This window comes from Oncorhynchus keta, unplaced genomic scaffold (genome assembly GCF_023373465.1).
Source record: "Oncorhynchus keta strain PuntledgeMale-10-30-2019 unplaced genomic scaffold, Oket_V2 Un_contig_2549_pilon_pilon, whole genome shotgun sequence".
Lineage (NCBI taxonomy): Eukaryota > Metazoa > Chordata > Actinopteri > Salmoniformes > Salmonidae > Oncorhynchus > Oncorhynchus keta.
Genome location: NW_026284474.1, coordinates 85,001 through 112,702, shown reverse-complemented (window position 1 = coordinate 112,702; position 27,702 = coordinate 85,001). Strand labels below are relative to the sequence as shown.

Sequence of the window (27,702 nt, the reverse complement as noted above, 5' to 3'; positions counted from 1 at the left end):
CACTGCTGGGGTTAAAATAAGGGAGGGGACACTGCTGGGGTTAAAATAAGGGAGGGGACACGGCTGGGGTTAAAATAAGGGAGGGACACTGCTGGGGTTAAAATAAGGGAGGGGACACTGCTGGGGTTAAAATAAGGGAGGGGACACTGCTGGGGTTAAAATAAGGGAGGGGACACTGCTGGGGTTAAAATAAGGGAGGGGACACTGCTGGGGTTAAAATAAGGGAGGTGACACTGCTGGGGTTAAAATAAGGGAGGGGACACTGCTGGGGTTAAAATAAGGGAGGGGAAAATAAGGGAGGGGACACTGCTGGGGTTAAAATAAGGGGGGAGGGGACACTGCTGGGGTTAAAATAAGGGAGGGGACACTGCTGGGGTTAAAATAAGGGAGGGGACACTGCTGGGGTTAAAATAAGGGAGGGACACTGCTGGGGTTAAAATAAGGGAGGGGACACTGCTGGGGTTAAAATAAGGGAGGGGGTTACACTGCTGGGGTTAAAATAAGGGAGGACACTGCTGGGGTTACACTGCTGGGGTTAAAATAAGGGAGGGACACTGCTGGGGTTAAAATAAGGGAGGTGACACTGCTGGGGTTAAAATAAGGGAGGGGACACTGCTGGGGTTAAAATAAGGGAGGGGACACTGCTGGGGTTAAAATAAGGGAGGTGTGGAAAGAGTGTGTCATGTTCTGACCATAGTTCTTTTGTGTTTTCTTTGTTTTAGTTTTGGTCAGGACGTGAGCTGAGTGGGCATTCTATGTTGGGTTTGTTGTTTGGCCTGATATGGTTCTCAGAGGCGGGTGTTAGTCATCGTCTCTGATTGGGAACCATATTTAGGTAGTCTGTTTTGTGTTGGGTTTTGTGGGTGGTTGTCTTCTGTCTTTGTGTCATTGCACCAGATAGGACTGTTTCGGTTTTCACTTTTGTTGTTTTGTATTTTGTAGTGTTCTCATGTATGGTCTTGATTAAACATGCTGAACACTAACCACGCTGCGTTTTGGTCCTCCGCTCCTTCAGTGGAAGAAAACCGTTACAGTCTGCTCTTTATTTATAGCTGTGTGTCTCACTAATTGCTGAGTTGTGTCATTATCCTCTTGGTGTCCATCAAGGATTAATGAGAAAGGTTCAAGTTGAATTAATGAGCAATAGGAATTTAAATTATACTTGAAGTTCACTTTTAATCACTTTTAATGACCAGGAGCACCTATTCCCTTTATAGGGCCCGGGTTATAACCAGGAGTACCTATTCCCTTTATAGGGCCCGGGTTATAACCAGGAGTACCTATTCCCTTTATAGGGCCCTGGTTATAACCAGGAGTACCTATTCCCTTTATAGGGCCCGGGTTATAACCAGGAGCTACCTATTCCCTTTTATAGGGCCCTGGTTATAACCAGGAGTACCTATTCCTTTATAGGGCCCTGGTTATAACCAGGAGTACCTATTCCCTTTTTATAGGGCCCAGGTTATAACCAGGGGTACCTATTCCCTTTATAGGGCCCGGGTTATAACCAGGAGTACCTATTCCTTTATAGGGCCCTGGTTATAACCAGGAGTACCTATTCCCTTTATAGGGCCCTGGTTATAACCAGGAGTACCTATTCCCTTTTTATAGGGCCCTGGTTATAACCAGGAATACCTATTCCCTTTTTATAGGGCCCTGGTTATAACCAGGAGTACCTATTCCCTTTTTATAGGGCCCTGGTTATAACCAGGAGTACCTATTCCCTTTATAGGGCCCGGGTTATAACCAGGAGTACCTATTCCCTTTATAGGGCCCTGGTTATAACCAGGAGTACCTATTCCCTTTATAGGGCCCTGGTTATAACCAGGAGTACCTATTCCCTTTATAGGGCCCTGGTTATAACCAGGAGTACCTATTCCCTTTATAGGGCCCTGGTTATAACCAGGAGTACCTATTCCCGTTATAGGGCCCGGGTTATAACCAGGAGTACCTATTCCCTTTATAGGGCCCTGGTTATAACCAGGAGTACCTATTCCCTTTATAGGGCCCGGGTTATAACCAGGAGTACCTATTCCCTTTATAGGGCCCGGGTTATAACCAGGAGTACCTATTCCCTTTATAGGGCCCTGGTTATAACCAGGAGTACCTATTCCCTTTATAGGGCCCGGGTTATAACCAGGAGTACCTATTCCCTTTATAGGGCCCTGGTTATAACCAGGAGTACCTATTCCCTTTATAGGGCCCTGGTTATAACCAGGAGTACCTATTCCCTTTATAGGGCCCTGGTTATAACCAGGAGTACCTATTCCCTTTATAGGGCCCTGGTTATAACCAGGAGTACCTATTCCCTTTATAGGGCACTACTTATAACCAGGGCCATATAAAGGGAATAGGTACTCCTGGTTATAACCAGGGCCCTATAAAGGGAATAGGTACTCCTGGTTATAACCAGGGCCCTATAAAGGGAATAGGTACTCCTGGTTATAACCAGGGCCCTATAAAGGGAATAGGTACTCCTGGTTATAACCAGGGCCCATAGGGTTCTAGTCTAAGGTCATATATAGAGAATATGGTGCCAGTGGGACACATACCGGCTGTTTGAACAGAGGCAGTCAGAAATTGAAGCATTCCCCTTCCCCTGCCTTTCTAATAAGGACAGAGAGAGAGAGACACAACAGTAGTATTAGATCTGGATTCTAATACTTCATCTGGGCTGGTGAGATGGAACCAATAGAAAACTGCAAACCCACGTCTATCTGGCACTCCAGGCAGACTAAACTAAACCCCCGCCCATCTGGCACTCCAGGCAGACTAAACTAAACCCCGTCCATCTGGCACTCCAGGCAGACTAAACTAAACCCCGCCCATCTGGCACTCCAGGCAGACTAAACTAAACCCCCACCCATCTGGCACTCCAGGCAGACTAAAATAAACCCATCCATCTGGCACTCCAGGCAGACTAAAATAAACCCATCCATCTGGCACTCCTGGCAGACTAAAATAAACCCATCCATCTGGCACTCCAGGCAGACTAAAATAAACCCATCCATCTGGCACTCCAGGCAGACTAAAATAAACCCATCCATCTGGCACTCCAGGCAAACTAAAATAAACCCATCCATCTGGCACTCCAGGCAGACTAAAATAAACCCATCCATCTGGCACTCCAGGCAGACTAAAATAAACCCATCCATTTGGCACTCCCGGCATACTAAAATAAACCCATCCATCTGGCACTCCTGGCAGACTAAAATAAACTCATCCATCTGGCACTCCAGGCAGACTAAAACAAACCCGTCCATCTGGCACACCAGGCAGTAAATCTTTCAAGTATTAGAATTTCAAATAGATTTTAAACTCAGGTCTGCTGAGAGATCCTAGTATGTGGACTGAGAGGATCTAGTATGTGGACTGAGAGGATCTAGTATGTGGACTGAGAGGACCTAGTATGTGGACTGAGAGGACCTAGTATGTGGACTGAGAGGACCTAGTATGTGGACTGAGAGGACCTAGTATGTGGACTGAGAAGACCTGTATGTCTGCTGAGAGGAACTAGTATGTGGACTGAGAGGACCTAGTATGTGGACTGAGAGGACCTAGTATGTGGACTGAGAGGACCTAGTATGTGGACTGAGAGGACCTAGTATGTGGACTGAGAGGATCTAGTATGTGGACTGAGAGGATCTAGTATGTGGACTGAGAGGACCTAGTATGTGGACTGAGAGGATCTAGTATGTGGACTGAGAGGACCTAGTATGTGGACTGAGAGGATCTAGTATGTGGACTGAGAGGATCTAGTATGTGGACTGAGAGGACCTAGTATGTGGACTGAGAGGACCTAGTATGTGGACTGAGAGGACCTAGTATGTGGACTGAGAGGATCTAGTATGTGGACTGAGAGGATCTAGTATGTGGACTGAGAGGACCTAGTATGTGGACTGTATGTGGACTGGACCTAGTATGTGGACTGAGAGGACCTAATATGTGGACAGAGGATCTAGTATGTGGACTGAGAAGACCTGTATGTCTGCTGAGAGGAACTAGTATGTGGACTGAGAGGACCAAGTATGTGGACTGAGAGGACCTAGTATGTGGACTGAGAGGACCTGTATGTCTACTGAGAGGATCTAGTATGTGGACTGAGAGGACCTAGTATGTGGACTGAGAGGACCTAGTATGTGGACTGAGAGGATCTAGTATGTGGACTGAGAGGATCTAGTTTGTGGACTGAGAGGATCTAGTATGTGGACTGAGAGGACCTAGTATGTGGACTGAGAGGACCTAGTATGTGGACTGAGAGGACCTAGTATGTGGACTGAGAGGACCTAGTATGTGGACTGAGAGGACCTAGTATGTGGACTGAGAGGACCTAGTATGTGGACTGAGAGGACCTAGTATGTGGACTGAGAGGACCTAGTATGTGGACTGAGAGGACCTGTATGTCTGCTGAGAGGATCTGTATGTCTGCTGAGAGGATCTAGTATGTGGACTGAGAGGACCTAGTATGTGGACTGAGAGGACCTAGTATGTGGACTGAGAGGACCTAGTATGTGGACTGAGAGGACCTAGTATGTGGACTGAGAGGACCTGTATGTCTGCTGAGAGGATCTAGTATGTGGACTGAGAGGACCTAGTATGTGGACTGAGAGGCTCTGCATGTCTGCTCCTGGACATATGGACTCAATTAGCAGGCACCGGGGTTGCCGAGGTAAAAAGGCCACTCAGAGTTCCTCTGTAACAGCCCTGCCCACCCAGATTAGCACAAGCATCCATTCATCCATCCCCTACAGAGGACACCTCCTCCCTCCTCCTCTCCTTCTAGTCCCCTACAGAGGATACCTCCTCTCCTTCTAGTCCCCTACAGAGGATACCTCCTCCCTGACTCCTCTCCTTCTAGTCCCCTACAGAGGATACCTCCTCCCTGCCTCCTCTCCTTCTAGTCCCCTACAGAGGATACCACCTCCCTGCCTCCTCTCCTTCTAGTCCCCTACAGAGGATACCTCCTCCCTGCCTCCTCTCCTTCTAGTCCCCTACAGAGGACACCTCCTCCCTCCTCCTCTCATTCTAGTCCCCCTCCTCCCTCTCCTCTCCTTCTACAGAGGATACCTCCTCTCCTTCTAGTCCCCTACAGAGGATACCTCCTCCCTGCCTCCTCTCCTTCTAGTCCCCTACAGAGGATACCTCCTCCCTGACTCCTCTCCTTCTAGTCCCCTACAGAGGATACCTCCTCCCTCCCTCTCCTTCTAGTCCCCTACAGAGGATACCTCCTCCCTGCCTCCTCTCCTTCTAGTCCCCTACAGAGGATACCTCCTCCCTGCCTCCTCTCCTTCTAGTCCCCTACAGAGGACACCTCCTCCCTTCTCCTCTCCTTCTAGTCCCCTACAGAGGATACCTCCTCCCTGACTCCTCTCCTTCTAGTCCCCTACAGAGGATACCTCCTCCCTGACTCCTCTCCTTCTAGTCCCCTACAGAGGATACCTCCTCCCTGCCTCCTCTCCTTCTAGTCCCCTACAGAGGATACCTCCTCCCTGACTCCTCTCCTTCTAGTCCCCTACAGAGGATACCTCCTCCCTGACTCCTCTCCTTCTAGTCCCCTACAGAGGATACCTCCTCCCTCCTCCTCTCCTTCTAGTCCCCTACAGAGGATACCTCCTCCCTGCCTCCTCTCCTTCTAGTCCCCTACAGAGGATACCTCCTCCCTCCTCCTCTCCTTCTAGTCCCCTACAGAGGATACCTCCTCCCTGACTCCTCTCCTTCTAGTCCCCTACAGAGGATACCTCCTCCCTCCTCCTCTCCTTCTAGTCCCCTACAGAGGATACCTCCTCCCTCCTCCTCTCCTTCTAGTCCCCTACAGAGGATACCTCCTCCCTGACTCCTCTCCTTCTAGTCCCCTACAGAGGATACCTCCTCTCCTTCTAGTCCCCTACAGAGGATACCTCCTCCCTCCTCCTCTCCTTCTAGTCCCCTACAGAGGATACCTCCTCTCCTTCTAGTCCCCTACAGAGGATACCTCCTCTCCTTCTAGTCCCCTACAGAGGATACCTCCTCCCTGACTCCTCTCCTTCTAGTCCCCTACAGAGGATACCTCCTCTCCTTCTAGTCCCCTACAGAGGATACCTCCCTCCCTTCTAGTCCCCTCAGAGGATACCTCCTCTCTTCTAGTCCCCTACAGAGGATACCTCCTCCCTTCTAGACTCCTCCCTCCCCCTCCCTCCTCTCCTTCTAGTCCCCTACAGAGGATACCTCCTCCCCTCCTCCTCTCCTTCTAGTCCCCTACAGAGGATACCTCCTCCCTTCTAGTCCCCTACAGAGGACACCTCCTCCTTCCTAGTCCCCTACAGAGGACACCTCCTCCCTCCTCCTCTCCTTCTAGTCCCCTACAGAGGATACCTCCTCCCTCCTCCTCTCCTTCTAGTCCCCTACAGAGGATACCTCCTCCCTCCTCCTCTCCTTCTAGTCCCCTACAGAGGATACCTCCTCCCTCCTCCTCTCCTTCTAGTCCCCTACAGAGGATACCTCCTCCCTCCTCCTCTCCTACAGAGGATACCTCCTCCCTCCTCCTCTCCTTCTATTTAGTTATATTTCTGTAAATGCCCAGTATTTCTCTCAGGAGGAGGAGTTTAAGAGTTTAAGCAGAAACCATAAGAGGACAAAGTCCATTCATGGTCAAGAGCACGCCACTTCTCCATAATGACGTGCGACTGCTATTTCTTCTGAAGGCATTGAGAATGAATCAAGTTCATTGGGAACAGTTCCTCTGTATAAGGAACTAAAAGACCTTCAAGTGTTCTAAATGTTATGTTCCGGGTTCTACTCATTCCACGGAACAATAGAACAGTACATTAATGCAGAGACGGGTCTGAAAGAAACTGCCTTCCAGTCCGCTCAGCTGCCACGTGAGGCCTGACAGCCACCAATGGAATGGAATTAAATGCTAATTCCCAGGAAGCCACATTACCACTTCCTCAGACGTCCTTCCAGGTGTTATTATATAGACATTGTGTAGGTCACTGTACAGTTGGTGTTCAATCTGTGTAACAATGCATGTCCAAAATGGCCCCCTATCACCTACATAGTGGTTGAAAGAAGGGCATTACATATTTATATTGTATTTATTCTTTTAATCCCAGGCCCCCGTCTCCACAGGAGGCCTTTTGGTAGGCCGTCATTGTAAATAAGAACTAGTTCTTAACCGACTTTCCTAGTGAAATAAAAGTGAAATATAAAACTATTTAGGGAATAGGGAACATTTCGGACACGGACTTGCTCCCCTCACCGACTCTCGTTGTGAGCTGAGGGTTCAGGACCTCATTTAATGAAAGGCTCAATTAAATGAATACAAAAGCTCAAATCACATCACTGTAGATAAAGGGAACACTTAGACTTTTAGGCTACATCCCAATGGGCTACCCTATTCCCTATAGAACGCACCCGTAGTGCACTACGTAGGCGACAGGGTGCCATTTGGATCACAGCCTCAGTGATTCCCTTGTCTCTTTCATTTCCTGTCCAGGGGATAACAAGTCGTCTAGAGTAACACAGACCTGCGTCACGACTTCCTCCTTACATTGGCTTCTCTATTATGCAACAGGGGAACCTTAACGGAGGTGCACATTCACCTACTAAAAAGGTGCCCTTTTTTTTTATTCTCCGTTCATTGATTTATTTTTTTTCTGGGGAATTGGAACAGTTTTGAGACCTCCAAAGAACGTCATGTGTGACCCTGTTTTAGGCCACTGCAGGAAAGGGTTTTAATGCCACTTCATTGACTTCCAGAAGGATGTCATTTCTGACGACTATATTGAACCAGGACAATGGAACAGGGAAATATAGGAACTCAGAAAAGGATAATAATCGAAAGTACTATCCTTCAAAATCAAATAAAAGATTGTCGGGACCCATTGTCATCTGGAGTGGCAGGTCAATCAGCTCCTAAAGGTCAAACGCTGCTGTTAATGACATGACCTACTGAATATGGAGAAAGGTCAAAGGATAATCGAAAGTACTATCCTTCAAAATCAAATAAAAGATTGTCGAGGACCCATTGACCTTTAGGAGCTGATTGACCTGCCACTCCAGATGACAAACGCTGCCGTTAATGACATGACCTACTGAATATGGAGAAAGGTCAAAGGTTATCACACAAGAAGAAGAAGAAAAGGAAACATGAATGAATGCCAGCAATATTTGAATTGACAGGCCTCATTCCTACTCTCTCACACACACACACACACACACACACACACACACACACACACACAACACACACACACACACACACACACACACACACACACACACACACACACACACACTGCGGTGCATAGAAGTGTCAGATCCAGAGAGCCTCAGTTGTTTTGTGCTTGGCAGTAATGAAATCCCATCCCTCTCACTGTGCCACTTTATTTTTGCATCGACACGGGATAAAATTTCCCCTCTGGCAAGGTTGTTCACGTCCCAGAGGTTGTTCACGTCCCAGAGGTTGTTCGCGTCCCAGAGGTTGTTCGCGTCCCAGAGGTTGTTCGCGTCCCAGAGGTTGTTCACGTCCCAGAGGTTGTTCGCGTCCCAGAGGTTGTTCACGTCCCAGAGGTTGTTCACGTCCCAGAGGTTGTTCACGTCCCAGAGGTTGTTCACGTCCCAGAGGTTGTTCACGTCCCAGAGGTTGTTCACGTCCCAGAGGTTGTTCACGTCCCAGAGGTTGTTCACGTCCCAGAGGTTGTTCACGTCCCAGAGGTTGTTCACGTCCCAGAGGTTGTTCACGTCCCAGAGGTTGTTCGCGTCCCAGAGGTTGTTCACGTCCCAGAGGTTGTTCACGTCCCAGAGGTTGTTCGCGTCCCAGAGGTTGTTCACCCAGGTTGTTCAGGTTGTTCGCCCAGAGGTTGTTCCCCCAGAGGTTGTTCCCAGAGGTTGTTCGTCCCAGAGGTTGTTCACGTCCCTGAGGTTGTTCGGCAGAGGTTGTTCTTGTTCAGTCCCAGAGGTTGTTCACGTCCCAGAGGTTGTTCAGGTCCCAGAGGTTGTTCAGGTCCCAGAGGTTGTTCGTCCCAGTTGTTCGCCCCAGAGTCCCAGAGGTTGTTCACGTCCCAGAGAGGTTGTTCACGCGTCCCAGAGGTTGTTCGTCCCAGAGGTTGTTCAGAGGTTGTTCGCGTCCCAGAGGTTGTCCCAGAGGTTGTTCCCCAGAGGTTGTTCGCGTCCCAGAGGTTGTTCCGTCCCAGAGGTTGTTCACGTCCCAGAGGTTGTTCGCGTCCCAGAGGTTGTTCACGTCCCCAGAGGTTGTTCCACGTCCCAGAGGTTGTTCACGTCCCAGAGGTTGTTCAAAGAGGTTGTTCGTCCCAGAGGTCCCAGAGGTTGTTCGCGTCCCAGAGGTTGTTCACGTCCCAGAGGTTGTTCACGTCCCAGAGGTTGTTCGTCCCAGAGGTTGTTCACGTCCCAGAGGTTGTTCACGTCCCAGAGGTTGTTCAGGGTTGTTCGCGGTCCCAGAGGTTGTTCGCGTCCCAGAGGTTGTTCGTCGTCCCAGAGGTTGTTCACGTCCCAGAGGTTGTTCGTCCCAGAGGTTGTTCCGTCCCAGAGGTTGTTCACGTCCCAGAGGTTGTTCACGTCCCAGAGGTTGTTCACGTCCCAGAGGTTGTTCGCGTCCCAGAGGTTGTTCACGTCCCAGAGGTTGTTCACGTCCCAGAGGTTGTTCACGTCCCAGAGGTTGTTCACGTCCCAGAGGTTGTTCACGTCCCAGAGGTTGTTCGCGTCCCAGAGGTTGTTCACGTCCCAGAGGTTGTTCGCGTCCCAGAGGTTGTTCGCGTCCCAGAGGTTGTTCGCGTCCCAGAGGTTGTTCACGTCCCAGAGGTTGTTCACGTCCCAGAGGTTGTTCGCGTCCCAGAGGTTGTTCACGTCCCAGAGGTTGTTCACGTCCCAGAGGTTGTTCGCGTCCCAGAGGTTGTTCGCGTCCCAGAGGTTGTTCGCGTCCCAGAGGTTGTTCACGTCCCAGAGGTTGTTCGCGTCCCAGAGGTTGTTCGCGTCCCAGAGGTTGTTCACGTCCCAGAGGTTGTTCGCGTCCCAGAGGTTGTTCGCGTCCCAGAGGTTGTTCACGTCCCCGTCCCCTGAAACCCCAGGCAGTCTGGACACCCTCATCCATAGACACTTTTTCATAAACACCACCATTTTTCTAAAAATAACCCCAGCCAGAGAGCCAGTCAGCCAGCCAGCCAGCCAGTCAGCCAGCCAGAGAGCCAGTCAGCCAGCCAGAGAGCCAGTCAGCCAGCCAGCCAGTCAGCCAGCCAGACAGCCAGTCAGACGGTAGCAGGGTAATTAAAGCTATATATCATGTGGCCTCAAGCTGCAGAGCTGGTCTTTATGGATCATCATAGCAGTGCCCCTAGTTGCTTTTTAAAAGGAGCACAGAGCCTCTGGATGGAACCAGACAGGCAGGAGAGAGATCGTCCCAAATGGCACCCTATTCCCTACACAGTGCACTACTTTGGACCAGAGCCCTATTGGTAGTGTACTATGTAGGGAACAGGATACCATTTTGGGACACATTCAGAGAGAGGATGGAGATGACATTTCTTTACGTTAATGATTTCCACAGATCTAGTCCTTTCTTTCACCTCTTCCCAGTCGCCGGCCGTGCTGCTGCTGATCAAATCACAGATGTGTCCCAGATGGCACCCTATATTCCCTTTTTTACGAGAACCCTATGCGGGTTCTGTAGTGCACTATGTAGGCAATATAGGGTGCCGTTTTGGGACACAGTCAGAGTTAGGAACGGGAGGGGCCAGGAGCGGAGCAGCTGAGTGGGAACTGATACACATCTATCTGAAGGAATGTGTCCATCATATCCTGCCTGAAGAATGAATGTGAAAAGAGGTCAAGTGAAAGCAATAGGAACTGCGGTCTTTTAACATCGTCATTAGGTTACAAAAACGTCCACATTAATACAGCTGGTGTTTTGAACCAGGGCTCGGAAATTACATCCCCCCCAATCGTTTTGTTCTAAAACAGAACCATCATGTTTGGGGGGGGGGAGGTCCCATTCCCCTCTTCTGACCTTTATTTAATTTAACCTTTATTTAATTTAACCTTTAACCTTTATTTAATTTAACCTTTAACCTTTATTTAATTTAACCTTTAACCTTTATTTAACTCGGCAAGTCAGTTAAGAACAAAACCCAACACTGTGGTGATATTGCAAGTCAATACACAAGGCTCTTCATGTACAGTGTGTGTGTGTGTGTGTGTGTGTGTGTGTGTGTGTGTGTGTGTGTGTGTGTGTGTGTGTGTGTGTGTGTGTGTGTGTGTGTGTGTGTGTGTGTGTGTGTGTGTGTGTGTGTGTGTAACTCAAATCCCAGTATGAAGCCCTGTCTGATCAATGTTGTTCTATTGGGTGTTAATTCTAGTCTTAATTAACACTAACCCTGGTAGACAGTACAGTGTTTAATGGCTGGTGGTCCATCCTAGTCTTAATTAACACTAACCCTGGTAGACAGTACAGTGTTTAATGGCTGGTGGTCCATCCTAGTCTTAATTAACACTAACCCTGGTAGACAGTACAGTGTTTAATGGCTGGTGGTCCATCCTAGTCTTAATTAACACTAACCCTGGTAGACAGTACAGTGTTTAAAGAGTTGGACTACAGACACCTCTACTCCTAAAAGGTATTTGTTCTACATGTAAAGAGTTGGACTACAGACACCTCTATTCCTAAAAGGTATTTGTTCTACATGTAAAGAGTTGGACTACAGACACCTCTATTCCTAAAAGGTATTTGTTCTACATGTAAAGAGTTGGACTACAGACACCTTTATTCCTAAAAGGTATTTGTTCTACATATAAAGAGTTGGACTACAGACACCTCTATTCCTAAAAGGTATTTGTTCTACATTAAAGAGTTGGACTACAGACACTAAAAGGTATTTGTTCTACATATAAAGAGTTGGACTACAGACACCTCTATTCCTAAAAGGTATTTGTTCTACATATAAAGAGTTGGACTACAGACACCTCTATTCCTAAAAGGTATTTGTTCTACATGTAAAGAGTTGGACTACAGACACCTCTATTCCTAAAAGGTATTTGTTCTACATGTAAAGAGTTGGACTACAGACACCTCTATTCCTAAAAGGTATTTGTTCTACATATAAAGAGTTGGACTACAGACACCTCTATTCCTAAAAGGTATTTGTTCTACATGTAAAGAGTTGGACTACAGACACCTCTATTCCTAAAAGGTATTTGTTCTACATGTAAAGAGTTGGACTACAGACACCTCTATTCCTAAAAGGTATTTGTTCTACATGTAAAGAGTTGGACTACAGACACCTCTATTCCTAAAAGGTATTTGTTCTACATATAAAGAGTTGGACTACAGACACCTCTATTCCTAAAAGGTATTTGTTCTACATATAAAGAGTTGGACTACAGACACCTCTATTCCTAAAAGGTATTTGTTCTACATGTAAAGAGTTGGACTACAGACACCTCTATTCCTAAAAGGTATTTGTTCTACATGTAAAGAGTTGGACTACAGACACCTCTATTCCTAAAAGGTATTTGTTCTACATGTAAAGAGTTGGACTACAGACACCTCTATTCCTAAAAGGTATTTGTTCTACATGTAAAGAGTTGGACTACAGACACCTCTATTCCTAAAAGGTATTTGTTCTACATATAAAGAGTTGGACTACAGACACCTCTATTCCTAAAAGGTATTTGTTCTACATGTAAAGAGTTGGACTACAGACACCTCTATTCCTAAAAGGTATTTGTTCTACATATAAAGAGTTGGACTACAGACACCTCTATTCCTAAAAGGTATTTGTTCTACATGTAAAGAGTTGGACTACAGACACCTCTATTCCTAAAAGGTATTTGTTCTACATATAAAGAGTTGGACTACAGACACCTCTATTCCTAAAAGGTATTTGTTCTACATGTAAAGAGTTGGACTACAGACACCTCTATTCCTAAAAGGTATTTGTTCTACATATAAAGAGTTGGACTACAGACACCTCTATTCCTAAAAGGTATTTGTTCTACATGTAAAGAGTTGGACTACAGACACCTCTATTCCTAAAAGGTATTTGTTCTACATATAAAGAGTTGGACTACAGACACCTCTATTCCTAAAAGGTATTTGTTCTACATGTAAAGAGTTGGACTACAGACACCTCTATTCCTAAAAGGTATTTGTTCTACATATAAAGAGTTGGACTACAGACACCTCTATTCCTAAAAGGTATTTGTTCTACATGTAAAGAGTTGGACTACAGACACCTCTATTCCTAAAAGGTATTTGTTCTACATATAAAGAGTTGGACTACAGACACCTCTATTCCTAAAAGGTATTTATTCCACATTGGTCATGGTGTCAGTGAAGAATGGAATGTTGTTGCCGATTTGACTTTATTGGGAGAAGTAAACCCACATGGACCCGGAACAGTGCAGGACCCCTCAGATCCCATAACCACCACAGCTAGTGGGAGGCAGAATGCTCCTAACACTGTGGTTATTCCTGCTCTCTCTCTCCAGACACACAGACAGAGGCAATGAGAGGTCAAGCGTATGTGCTTGCTTGCGTGCATGTGTCACTCCGTGTAGTGCCTAGGACAGCTAGTTGGTACATTCCCAAATGATTTCCTCCTGGGGCCACAGCGGAGGGCAAGAGGGGGATGGGATGGGAGCAGGGGAGGGGAGGGGAGGAGGGGAGGGGAGGAGGGGGTTGGAGCAGGGGAATGGGTAGAGGAGGGCCAAGGGAGAAGGGGAGTTGGCAAGGGTAGGGAAGGGCAGAGGAGAAGACGGGGTGGGGAGGTGAGGAGAGGAATGGAGAGGAGAGGAATGGATAGGAGAGGAATGGAGAGGAGAGGAATGGAGAGGAGAGGAATGGAGAGGAAGAGGAATGGAGAGGAGAGGAATGGAGAAGAAAGGAATGGAGAAGAAAGGAATGGAGAAGAGAGGAATGGAGAGGAGAGGAATGGAGAAGAAAGGAAAGGAGAGGAATGGAGAAGAAAGGAATGGAGAGGAGAGGAATGGAGAGGAGAGGAATGGAGAGGAGAGGAATGGAGAGGAGAAGAATGGAGAAGAGAAGAATAATGGAGAGGAGAGGAATGGAGAGGAGAGGAATGGAGAGGAGAGAGAAGAATGGAGAGGAGAGGAATGGAGAGGAGAGGAATGGAGAGGAGAGGAATGGAGAGGAGAGGAATGGAGAGGAGAAGAATGGAGAGGAGAAGAATGGAGAGGAGAAGAATGGAGAGGAGAGGAATGGAGAGGAGAGGAATGGAGAGGAGAGGAATGGAGAGGAGAGGAATGGAGAAGAGAAGAATGGAGAAGAGAAGAATGGAGAGGAGAGGAATGGAGAAGAATGGAGAGGAGAAGAATGGATAGGAGAAGAATGGAGAGGAGAAGAATGGAGAGGAGAGAGAGGAATGGAGAGGAATGGAGAGGAGAGGAATGGAGAGGAGAGGAATGGAGAGGAGAGGAATGGAGAGGAGAGGAATGGAGAAGAGAAGAATGGAGAAGAGAAGAATGGAGAGGAGAGGAATGGATAGGAGAGGAATGGATAGGAGAAGAATGGAGAGGAGAGGAATGGATAGGAGAGGAATGGAGAGGAGAGGAATGGAGAAGAAAGGAATGGAGAAGAAAGGAATGGAGAAGGAGAGGAATGGAGAGGAGAGGAATGGAGAGGAGAGGAATGGAGAGGAGAGGAATGGAGAGGAGAGGAATGGAGAGGAGAGGAATGGAGAGGAGAGGAATGGAGAAGAGAAGAATGGAGAGGAGAGGAATGGAGAAGAATGGAGAGGAGAAGAATGGAGAAGAGAAGAATGGAGAGGAGAGGAGGGGAATGGAGAGGGATGGAGAGGAGAAGAATGGAGAGGAGAGGAGAGGAATGGAGAGGAATGGAAAAGAGAAGAATGAAGAGGAGAGGAATGGAGAGGAGAGTAATGGAGAAGAGAAGAATGGAGAGGAATGGAGAAGAGAAGAATGGAGAGAGAGAATGGAGAAGAAAGGAATGGAGAAGAGAAGAATGGAGAAGAGAGGAATGGAGAGGAGAGAAGAATGGAGAGGGAGAGGAGAGGAATGGAGAGGAGAGGAATGGATAGGAATGGAGAGGAGAGAAGAATGGAGAGGAGAGAAGAATGGAGAGGAGAGGAATGGAGAGGAGAGGAATGGAGAGGAGAGGAATGGAGAGGAGAAGAATGGAGAGGAGAGGAATGGAGAGGAGAGAATGGATGGAGAATGGAGAAGGAATGGAGAGGAGAGGAATGGAGAAGAATGGAGAATGGAGAGGAGAGGAATGGAGAAGAGAAGAATGGAGAGAGGAATGGAATGGAGAGAATGGAGAAGAGAAGAATGGAATGGAGAGGAGAGGAATGGAGAAGAGAAGAATGGAGAGGAGAGGAATGGAGAGGAGAAGAATGGAGAGGAGAGGAATGGAGAGGAGAGGAATGGAGAGGAGAGAATGGAGAAGAGAAGAAGAGAAGGAGATGGAGAGAATGAGAGAGAGAATGGAGAGGAGAGGAATGGAAGGAGAGGAATGGAGAGGAGAAGAATGAGGAATGGAGAGGAGAGGAATGGAGAGGAGAAGAATGGAGAGGAATGGAGGAATGGAGAAGAAGAATGAATGGAGAGGAGAGGAATGGAGAAGAATGAAGGAATGGAGAATGGAATGGAGAGGAATGGAGAAGAATGGAGAGGAGAGGAATGGAGAGGAATGGAGAGGAGAGGAATGGAGATGGAGAGGAATGAAGGAGAGAATGGAGAGGAATGGAGAGGAGAGGAATGGAGAGGAGAAGAATGGAGAGGGAGAGGAGAGGAATGGAGAGAGAAAGAATGGAGAGGAGAGGAATGGAGAAGAGAAGAATGGAGAGAGAAGAATGGAATGGAGAATGGAGAGGAATGGAGAAGAGAAGAATGGAGAGAGGAATGGAGAAGAGAATGGAATGGAGAAGAAATGAATGGAGATGAGAGGAATGGAGAGAGAGAGGAATGGAGAATGGAGAGGAATGGAGAGGAAGGAATGGAGAAGAGAAATGGAAGGAATGGAGAGGAATGGAGAGGAGAAGAATGGAGAGGAATGGAGAGGAATGGAGAAGAGAAGAATGAAGAGGAGAGGAATGGAGAGGAGAGGAATGGAGAAGAGAAGAATGGAGAGGAGAGGAATGGAGAGAGAAGAATGGAGAAGAGGAATGGAGAGGAGAGGAATGGAGAAGAGAAGAATGGAGAGGAATGGAGAAGAGAAGAATGGAGAGGAATGGAGAGGAATGGAGAAGAGAAGAATGAAGAGCAGAGGAATGGAGAGGAATGGAGAAGAGAAGAATGAAGAGGAGAGGAATAGAGAGGAATGGAGAAGAGAAGAATGAAGAGAGAGGAATGGAGAGGAGAGTAATGGAGAAGAGAAGAATGGAGAGGAATGGAGAAGAGAAGAATGGAGAGGAGAGAAAAGGACGCACCACACAGACAGGTCAAGGGAACATCATGATTCCAGTTGGCGCCGGCCAGCAGTGTCTCCAGGGTCACACCAAGTACTGTGGTCAAACCAAAGACTGTGGTCAAACCAAGGACTGTGGTCACACCAAGTACTGTGGTCAGACCAAGGACTGTGGTCAACTCTGGTCCTGCTTTTCTCTTCCTTTTGACAATTTAGTAATTTAGCAGACTCTCTTATCCAAAGTCACTACAGTAGTGAGTCATTTAGCAGACTCTCTTATCGAGAGACACTACAGTAGTGAGTCATTTAACAGACTCTCTTATCCAGAGTACACTACAGTAGTGAGTCATATAGCAGACTCTCTTATCCAGAGACACTACAGTAGTGAGTCATTTAGCAGACTCTGTTATCGAGAGACACTACAGTAGTGAGTCATATAGCAGACTCTCTTATCCAGAGTCACTACAGTAGTGAGTCATTTAGCAGACTCTCTTATCGAGAGACACTACAGTAGTGAGTCATATAGCAGACTCTCTTATCCAGAGTCACTACAGTAGTGAGTCATATAGCAGACTCTCTTATCCAGAGTCACTACAGTAGTGAGTCATATAGCAGACTCTCTTATCCAGAGCCACTACAGTAGTGAGTCATTTAGCAGACTCTCTTATCCAGAGTCACTACAGTAGTGAGTCATTTAGCAGACTCTCTTATCCAGAGTCACTACAGTAGTGAGTCATTTAGCAGACTCTCTTATCCAGAGTCACTACAGTAGTGAGTCATATAGCAGACTCTCTTATCCAGAGTAACTACAGTAGTGAGTCATTTAACAGACTCTCTTATCCAGAGTCACTACAGTAGTGAGTCATTTAACAGACTCTCTTATCCAGAGCCACTACAGTAGTGAGTCATTTAGCAGACTCTCTTATCCAGAGTCACTACAGTAGTGAGTCATTTAGCAGACTCTCTTATCCAGAGTCACTACAGTAGTGAGTCATTTAGCAGACTCTCTTATCCAGAGTCACTACAGTAGTGAGTCATTTAGCAGACTCTCTTATCCAGAGTCACTACAGTAGTGAGTCATTTAGCAGACTCTCTTATCCAGAGCCACTACAGTAGTATATGATATGTTGTGACTTCCAGTTTGTACTCTATGCTTTATATCCAAGACTGCATCTTTAAGGTAAATGACTCACTACTGTAGTGACTCTGGATAAGAGAGTCAAACCCCACTGTCCTCTACCCAGTAGACAGGTTCAATATGATCTGAGTATCAAACCTGAGTATCAAAATATAGGGAATATGACTCTGGTCTAAAGTAGTGCACTATATAGGGAATATGACTCTGGTCTAAAGTAGTGCACTATATAGGGAATATAACTCTGGTCTAAAGTAGTGCACTATATAGGGAATATAACTCTGGTCTAAAGTAGTGCACTATATAGGGAATAGGGCTCTGGTCTAAAGTAGTGCACTATATAGGGAATAGGGCTCTGGTCTAAAGTAGTGCACTATATAGGGAATAGGATTATGGTCTAAAGTAGTGCACTATATAGGGAATAGGGCTCTGGTCTAAAGTAGTGCACTATATAGGGAATATGATTCTGGTCTAAAGTAGTGCACTATATAGGGAATATGACTCTGGTCTAAAGTAGTGCACTATATAGGGAATATGATTCTGGTCTAAAGTAGTGCACTATATAGGGAATATGACTCTGGTCTAAAGTAGTGCACTATATAGGGAATAGGACTCTGGTCTAAAGTAGTGCACTATATAGGGAATAGAACTCTGGTCTAAAGTAGTGCACTATATAGGGAATAGGACTCTGGTCTAAAGTAGTGTACTATATAGGGAATATGATTCTGGTCTAAAGTAGTGCACTATATAGGGAATATGACTCTGGTCTAAAGTAGTGCACTATATAGGGAATAGGACTCTGGTCTAAAGTAGTGCACTATATAGGGAATAGACTCTGGTCTAAAGTAGTGCACTATATAGGAATAGGACTCTGGTCTAAAGTAGTGCACTATATAGGGAATAGGACTCTGGTCTAAAGTAGTGCACTATATAGGGAATAGGACTCTGGTCTAAAGTAGTGCACTATATAGGGAATAGGACTCTGGTCTAAAGTAGTGCACTATATAGGGAATAGGACTCTGGTCTAAAGTAGTGCACTATATAGGGAATAGGACTCTGGTCTAAAGTAGTGCACTATATAGGGAATAGGACTCTGGTCTAAAGTAGTGCACTATATAGGGAATAGGACTCTGGTCTAAAGTAGTGCACTATATAGGGAATAGGACTCTGGTCTAAAGTAGTGTACTATATAGGGAATATGATTCTGGTCTAAAGTAGTGCACTATATAGGGAATAGGATTCTGGTCTAAAGTAGTGCACTATATAGGGAATAGAACTCTGGTCTAAAGTAGTGCACTATATAGGGAATAGGGCTCTGGTCTAAAGTAGTGCTCTATATAGGGAATAGGGCTCTGGTCTAAAGTAGTGCTCTATATAGGGAATAGGACTCTGGTCTAAAGTAGTGTACTATATAGGGAATAGGGAACCATTTGGGAGAGACATTACTAAAGGGAGGGCAGTACAGTACAGCGTCCCAAAGCTCACCTGGTCCTCCTGCACCTGTCTCACACTCCTGCACCTGTCTCACACTCCTGCACCTGTCTCACATTCCTGCACCTCGGAGGACCAGGCGATCCAGTCCAAATAAAGGCTTTCCGTGGACTAGACTGGCTACTAGAAATATTACCGTTGGCACTGGCATGTGAAAGTCTGAGAATAAGGAATAAAAACAACACCTCTCTCTCCTCTCCCATCCCCCCCATCCCTCCTCTGCTCTGACTGAGTAGTCTAAGAACTGGAGGCCCTTTCATGGCTCGGTGCTAAAAGCTGAGCAGCCCCCCAGGGTCTGTGTCCCAAATGGCAACCCTATTCCCTTCACAGTTCACTACTTCTATAGGGAATAGTGTGCCATTTGGGAAACACGCAGGCTGTATAAGAACCTGCGTCTCTAGCAGTCATCCAGGAGGGTATACAGCACCTTGCAAAAGTATTCGTCCCCCTTGTCAGTGTTTCTATTGTGTTGCATTACAACCGGTCATTTAAAATGGGGTTTTATTTGTATTTCATGTAATGGACATGTGCATTATAGTCCAAATTGGTGAAGTGAAATTTAAAAAATGACGTGTTCCAAAAAATTATAAAAAATAAATAATATAATAATAATAATATGCCATTTAGCAGACGCTTTTATCCAAAGCGACTTACAGTCATGTGTGCATACATTCTACGTATGGGTGGTCCCGGGGATTGAACCCACTAGCCTGGCGTTACAAGCGCCATGCTCTACCAACTGAGCTACAGAAGGACCACACTGAAAACACTGAAAAGTGATGGGTGCGTATGTATTCATCCCCTTCGCTATGAAGCCCCTAAATGTTTATTTATTTATGTATTTATTTCACCTTTATTTATTCAGGTAGGCTAGTTGAGAACTTGTTCTCATTTACAACTGTGCCCTGGCTAAGATAAAGCAAAGCAGTGCGACACAAACAACAACACAGAGTCACACATGGAATAAACAAACATACAGTCAGTAATACAATAGAAAAAATATATATGTACAGTGTGTACAAATGAGGTAGGATAAAGGAGGTATGGCAATCAATAGGCAATAGGAGTATCTGTCCATAGGACCACTTTAAGCCGTACACTCCACAGAGCTGGGCTTTACAGAAGAGTGGCCAGAAAAAAAAGCCATTGCTTAAAGAAAAAAATAAGCAAACGCGTTTGGTGTTCGCCAAAAGGCAAGTGGGAGACTCCCCAAACAGGTCCTGTGGTCAGATGAGACTAAAATTGAGCTTTTTGGCCATAAAAGAAAATGCTATGTCTGGCGCAAACCCAACACCTCCCATCACCCCGAGAACACCATCCCCACAGTGAAGCATGGTGGTGGCAGCATCACGCTGTGGGGATGTTTTTCCATCGACTGGGAAACTGGTCAGAATTGAAGGAATGATGGATGGCGCTAAATACAGGGAATTTCTTGAGGAAAACCTGTTTCAGTCTTCCAGAGATTTAAGACTTGGACGGAGGTTCACCTTCAAAGAAGGACAATGACCCAAAGCATACTGCTAAAGCAACACTCTAGTGATTTAAGGGGAAACGTTTTTTTATGTCTTGGAATGGCCTAGTCAAAGCCAAGACCTCAATCCAATTGAGAATCTGTAGTATGACTTAAAGATTGCTGTACACCAGCGGAACTCTTCCAGCTTGAAGGAATTGGAGCAGTTTTGCCTCGAAGAATATGGGCAAAAATCCCAGTGGCTAGATGTGCCAAGCTTATAGAGACATACCCCAAGAGACAGCTGAAATTGCTGCAAAAGGTGGCGAATAGTTATGCTGGTCTGTTTTCTTGTATTATTTTTTATTTTGCATCTTCAAAGTGGTAGGCATGTTGTGTACATCAAATGGTACAAATCCCCCCCAAATCCATTTTAATTCCAGGTTTTGTAGGCAATAAAATAGGAAAAATGGAAAGGGAGGGTGAACACTTTCGCAAGCCACTGTAGGTACATAGCCTCACCTACAGCAGTAATCGGGCTGTAGGTACATAGCCTCACCTACAGCAGTAATCAGGCTGTAGGTACATAGCTTTACCTACAGCAGTAATCAGGCTATAGGTACATAGCTTTACCTATAGCAGTAATCAGGCTATAGGTACATAGCTTTACCTATAGCAGTAATCAGGCTATAGGTACATAGCCTTACCTATAGCAGTAATCAGGCTATAGGTACATAGCTTTACCTATAGCAGTAATCAGGCTATAGGTACATAGCCTCACCTATAGCAGTAATCAGGCTATAGGTACATAGCTTTACCTATAGCAGTAATCAGGCTATAGGTACATAGCTTTACCTATAGCAGTAATCAGGCTATAGGTACATAGCCTACCTACAGCAGTAATCAGGCTATAGATACATAGCTTTACCTATAGCAGTAATCAGGCTATAGGTACATAGCTTTACCTATAGCAGTAATCAGGCTATAGGTACATAGCCTCACCTACAGCAGTAATCAGGCTATAGGTACATAGCTTTACCTATAGCAGTAATCAGGCTATAGGTAAATAGCCTCACCTACAGCAGTAATCAGGCTATAGGCTATATGTTTAGACTACTGGTGTAGTGGGGGATGAATCAACACAGGTTCAGAGAGTAATGTTTAGACTACTGGTGTAGTGGGGGATGAATCAACACAGGTTCAGAGAGTAATGTTTAGACTACTGGTGTAGTGGGGGATGAATCAACACAGGTTCAGAGAGTCATGTTTAGACTACTGGTGTAGTGGGGGATGAATCAACACAGGTTCAGAGAGTCATGTTTAGACTACTGGTGTAGTGGGGGATGAATCAACACAGGTTCAGAGAGTCATGTTTAGACTACTGGTGTAGTGGGGGATGAATCAACACAGGTTCAGAGAGTCATGTTTAGACTACTGGTGTAGTGGGGGATGAATCAACACAGGTTCAGAGAGTCATGTTTAGACTACTGGTGTAGTGGGGGATGAATCAACACAGGTTCAGAGAGTCATGTTTAGACTACTGGTGTAGTGGGGGATGAATCAACACAGGTTCAGAGAGTAATGTTTAGACTACTGGTGTAGTGGGGGATGAATCAACACAGGTTCAGAGAGTAATGTTTAGACTACTGGTGTAGTGGGGGATGAATCAACACAGGTTCAGAGAGTCATGTTTAGACTACTGGTGTAGTGGGGGATGAATCAACACAGGTTCAGAGAGTAATGTGTAGTGGAGAATGAATCAACACAGAATCCCTCCCTCTCGCTCCTTTCCTCTCTCTGTGTCCCTGTCCCACACTCACTCTCTCTCTGTCCCTCACTCACTCCCCCTGTCCTGCTCTGTCTCTCTCCCCCTCTTTCCCTCGCTCCTGTCCATCAGTTCGTTTTGTGATGGTCCCTTTAACTTGGTCCAACTTAGTGGCTCTAGCCCAATCCCTCCCTCCCTTCTCTTCCTGATGACGTCCATAACCTAACCTCAAAAAACCTGCTCACAACATTCTCCCGATTCTCAAAATATTTTTCCATTGCGCCGTCCAAACCATGAGGGCCTTTCTTTAAACACACACACACACGGTCAAGATAGTAAGTGAGGGGGTTGGAGAGAGCAGGAGGGAATAGAAAGGAAGCTGGGGAGAAAGAGGGAGCTGGAGAGAAAAAGGGAGATGGAGAGAAATGAAGATGGACAGAAAGAGGGAGCTGGAGAGAAAGAGGGAGCTGGAGAGAAAGAGGGAGATGGAGAGAAAGAGGGAGCTGGAGAGAAAGAGGGAGCTGGAGAGAAAGAGTGAGATGGAGAGAAAGAGGGAGATGGAGAGAAAGAGGGAGCTGGAGAGAAATGAAGATGGAGAGAAAGAGGGGCTGATGGTAGCTTAAAATACAAATGGTAGCTTAAGATAACAGGTACAGTCTTGTGTTGCAGAATTGAACTTAAGAGGAGTCATGATTCTCAGATCTAAAAGTACAAAGGAAATAGTATTTCTGTCTGATCAAACAGACTACAGTACACTACGTACTGAAACATGAAGAACCTACTCTGTCTGATCAAACATACACTACATACTGAAACATGAAGAACATACTCTGTCTGATCAAACAGACACTACATACTGAAACATGAAGAACCTACTGTCTGTACCACACACATTCACAATGGAAAACAAGAAACCTCCAGCTGACAGAGAGATGGGAGAGAGAGAAAGAGAGGAGAGGGAGAGACCTACAGAGAGAGAGAAAGAGGAGCGAGAGGAGAGGGAGAGAGAGACCTACAGAGAGAGAGAAAGAGGAGAGAGAGAGAGAGAGACCTACAGAGAGAGAGAAAGAGGAGAGAGAGAAGGAGAGGGAGAGAGAGAGACCTACAGAGAGAGAGAAAGAGGAGAGAGAAGGAGGGAGACCTACAGAGAGAGAGAAAGAGGAGAGAGAGGAGAGGGGGACCTACAGAGAGAGAGAGAAAGAGGGTGGAGAGAAGGAGAGGGAGAGAGAGACCTACAGAGAGAGAGAAAGCGAGAGAGAAGAAGAGGAGAGAGAGAAGGAGAGGGAGAGAGAGACCTACAGAGAGAGAAAGAGGAGAGAGAGACCTACAGAAATAGAGAAAGAGGAGAGAGAGGAGAGGGAGAGACCTAGAGAGAAAGAAAGAGGAGAGAGAGAAGGAGAGGAAGAGAGAGACCTTGAGAGAGAGACCTACAGAGAGAGAAAGCGAGAGGCAGAGCGAAAGAGTGAAAGAGGGACCTATAGAGAGAAAGAGTGAGAGAGACCTACAGAGAGAAAGCGTGAGAGAGGGACCTACAGAGAGAAAGAATGAGAGAGAGACCTACAGAGAGAAAGTGTGAGAGAGAGACCTACAGAGAGAAAGAGTGAGAGAGAGACCTACAGAGAGAAAGAGTGAGAGAGACCTACAGAGAGAGAGACCTGAGAGAGAAAGCGTACAGAGAGAGAGACCTACAGAGAGAAAGCGTGAGAGAGGGACCCACAGAGAGAAAGCGTGAGAGAGGGACCCACAGAGAGAAAGCGTGAGAGAGGGACCCACAGAGAGAAAGCGTGAGAGAGAGACCTACAGAGAGAAAGCGTGAGAGAGGGACCTACAGAGAGAAAGCGTGAGAGAGGGACCCACAGAGAGAAAGCGTGAGAGAGGACCTACAGAGAGAAAGCGTGAGAGAGACCTACAGAGAGAGAGACCTACAGAGAGAAAGCGTGAGAGAGAGACCTACAGAGAGAAAGCGTGTGAGACACCTACAGAGAGAGACCTACAGAGAGAAAGCGTGAGAGAGGGACCTACAGAGAGAAAGCGTGAGAGAGGGACCCACAGAGAGAAAGCGTGAGAGAGAGACCTACAGAGAGAAAGCGTGAGAGAGGGACCTACAGAGAGAAAGCGTGAGAGAGGGACCTACAGAGAGAAAGCGTGAGAGAGGGACCTACAGAGAGAAAGCGTGAGAGAGGACCCACAGAGAGAAAGCGTGAGAGAGAGACCTACAGAGAGAGAGACCTACAGAGAGAGGGACCCACAGAGAGAAAGCGTGAGAGAGACCTACAGAGAGAAAGCGTGAGAGAGGGACCTACAGAGAGAAAGCGTGAGAGAGAGGGACCCACAGAGAGAAAGCGTGAGAGAGAGACCTACAGAGAGAAAGCGTGAGAGACACCTACAGAGAGAGACCTACAGAGAGAGACCTACAGAGAGAAAGCGTGAGAGAGAGACCTACAGAGAGAAAGCGTGTGAGACACCTACAGAGAGAGACCTACAGAGAGAAAGCGTGAGAGAGAGACCTACAGAGAGAAAGCGTGAGAGAGGGACCTACAGAGAGAGAGACCTACAGAGAGAGGGACCTACAGAGAGAGACCTACAGAGAGAGGGACCTACAGAGAAAGACCTACAGAGAGAAAGCGTGAGAGAGAGACCTACAGAGAGAAAGAATGAGAGAGACCTACAGAGAGAGGGACCTACAGAGAGAAAGACCTACAGAGAGAAAGCGTGAGAGAGGGACCTACAGAGAGAGAGACCTACAGAGAGAAAGCGTGAGAGAGGGACCTACAGAGAGAAAGCGTACAGAGAGAGACCTACAGAGAGAGAGACCTACAGAGAGAGGGACCTACAGAGAGAGACCTACAGAGAGAAAGCGTGAGAGAGGGACCTACAGAGAGAAAGCGTGAGAGAGGGACCTACAGAGAGAGAGACCTACAGAGAGAAAGCGTGAGAGAGGGACCTACAGAGAGAGAGACCTACAGAGAGAAAGCGTGAGAGACACCTACAGAGAGAGACCTACAGAGAGAAAGCGTGAGAGAGGGACCTACAGAGAGAAAGCGTGAGAGAGGACCTACAGAGAGAAAGCGTGAGAGAGGGACCTACAGAGAGAAAGCGTGAGAGACACCTACAGAGAGAAAGCGTGAGAGAGGGACCTACAGAGAGAAAGCGTGAGAGAGAGACCTACAGAGAGAAAGCGTGAGAGAGGGACCTACAGAGAGAAAGCCTGAGAGAGGGACCTACAGAGAGAAAGCGTGAGAGAGAGACCTACAGAGAGAAAGGGACCTACAGAGAGAGGGACCTACAGAGAGAAAGACCTGAGAGAGGGACCTACAGAGAGAAAGACCTACAGAGAGAGGGACCTACAGAGAGAGACCTACAGAGAGAGGGACCTACAGAGAGAGGGACCTACAGAGAGAGGGACCTACAGAGAGAGACCTACAGAGAGAGACCTACATGGCATATATTAGATTATTAGGGACCTACAGAGAGAGGGACCTACAGAGAGAGGGACCTACAGAGAGAGAGACCTACAGAGAGAAAGCGTGAGAGAGGGACCTACAGAGAGAGAGACCTACAGAGAGAGAGCTAGAGAGAGAGGGACCTACAGAGAGAGAGACCTACAGAGAGAGACCTACAGAGAGAGAGACCTACAGAGAGAGACCTACAGAGAGAGAGACCTACAGAGAGAGACCTACAGAGAGAGAGACCTACAGAGAGAGACCTACAGAGAGGGACCTACAGAGAGAGAGACCTACAGAGAGAGAGACCTACAGAGAGAGACCTACAGAGAGAGACCTACAGAGAGAGACCTACAGAGAGAGACCTACAGAGAGAGAGACCTACAGAGAGAGACCTACAGAGAGAGACCTACAGAGAGAGACCTACAGAGAGAGACCTACAGAGAGAGGGACTGCTGCCTCTAAGGTGCTGGGTTGTGTTTGCTTTCCCCTCCTGCCAGAGGATGTTATGAGCCTCTCATCCCAGGCTGTAAGTCTGTAACGTGTCTGTAACGAGTCTGTAACGTGTGAACGCCTCAGTCATGCCTGGTCTATGCTGCTCTGTACCATCACTCATTCATATATCTTTATGTACATATTCTAACCATGTGTATGTGACAAATACATTTGATTTGATTTGATTTGGTCTACGGCAGGGATTTACAGGCCCTTCATTAAGACCTCTGGACAGAGGACAGGAGAACAGAGGAGGAGAGATCCCCCAAGCCTCAAACCAACCCCCATGACCAGTAGCCAAGAGCCCAAGACAGACAGAGGAGAGAGGCTATGTGGTGAGGGGGTGGGGGGTGTTACTCGTGTCTGATTCACGTTGCCCTGCTTCCCTCCAGCAGCCACATCTGGCTCTGTTTATCACCTAGACTTGCCGGCTGGATAGGAGGGGTCCACTACACGTTAGGAGACGAGAGGCGCTGGAGGCTGGACAGGAGGCTGGATAGGAGGGGTCCACTACACGTTAGGAGACGAGAGGCGCTGGAGGCTGGACAGGAGGCTGGACAGGAGGCTGGACAGGAGGCTGGACAGGAGGGCTCCACTACACGTTAGGAGACGAGAGGCGCTGGAGGCTGGATAGCACGGCTCCACTGAACGTCAGGAGACGAGAGGCGCTGGAGGCTGGACAGGAGGGCTCTACTACACGTCAGGAGACGAGAGGCACTGGAGGCTGGACAGGAGGGCTCCACTACACGTTAGGAGACGAGAGCCGCTGGAGGCTGGATATAGCACGGCTCCACTACACGTCAGGAGACGAGAGGCGCTGGAGGCTGGACAGGAGGGCTCCACTACACGTCAGGAGACGAGAGCAGCTGGAGGCTGGACAGGAGGCTGGTCAGGAGGCTGGTCAGGAGGCTGGACAGGAGGGCTCCACTACACGTCAGGAGACGAGAGGAGCTGGAGGCCGGACAGGAGGCTGAACAGGAGGGCTCCACTACACGTCAGGAGAGATCCTAATCATCAGCCATGACAGATATTCTACAAGGAGGATGACAGACTTCTCATTCAACACTCATATACAGCATTATGATTACTATGTCAGTTACCCTTCCAGAAAGACACCACACGTTTATAAATGAGAGGTTACTGTATGTAGAGATGATTACTATGACGGGTAATGGAGCTGCAAACACTGCAGACTATCGATGAATAAAACATTACAGAAGAATATGTCACAGAGTGGAATCTATTAAAGATGGGATGCAGCGGCAGGGTTGGACTGCTGCTGTGTTGAGAGAAAGAAAGAAAAAGAAAGAGAGAAAGAAAAAGAAAGAGAGAAAGAAAGAAAAAGAAAGAAAGAAAGAAGAGAAAGAAAGAAGAGAAAGAAAGAAACAAAGAGAGATAGAAAGAAACAAAGAGAGAAAGAAAGAAAAATAAAGAGAGAAAGAAAGAAAAATAAAGAGAGAAAGAAAGAAAAAGAAAGAAACAAAGAAAGAAGAGAAAGAAAGAAACAAAGAGAGAAAGAAAGAAAAATAAAGAAAAAAAAGAAAGAAA

At 46.9% G+C, this 27,702-nt stretch overlaps 1 protein-coding gene and 1 long non-coding RNA gene across 3 annotated transcripts in view; one reads left to right on the top strand and one right to left on the bottom strand.

Annotated features, from left to right (window-relative positions):
- Positions 1-27,702, bottom strand: part of pald1a (phosphatase domain containing paladin 1a) — a gene marked incomplete at its 5' end in the record, with an annotated part of 152,399 nt that overhangs the window by 40,117 nt on the left and 84,580 nt on the right. The gene's annotated exons all lie outside the window — the stretch shown is intronic.
- LOC127922377 (uncharacterized) lies at positions 11,404-13,471 on the top strand. Of its 2 annotated transcripts, none has more exons than XR_008111114.1 (3): positions 11,404-11,712; positions 11,915-12,179; positions 12,339-13,471. It is a non-coding gene; the product is annotated as an uncharacterized LOC127922377 (long non-coding RNA). The 2 variants fall into 2 exon arrangements; XR_008111115.1 differs by having other exon boundaries at positions 11,915-12,338; positions 12,551-13,471.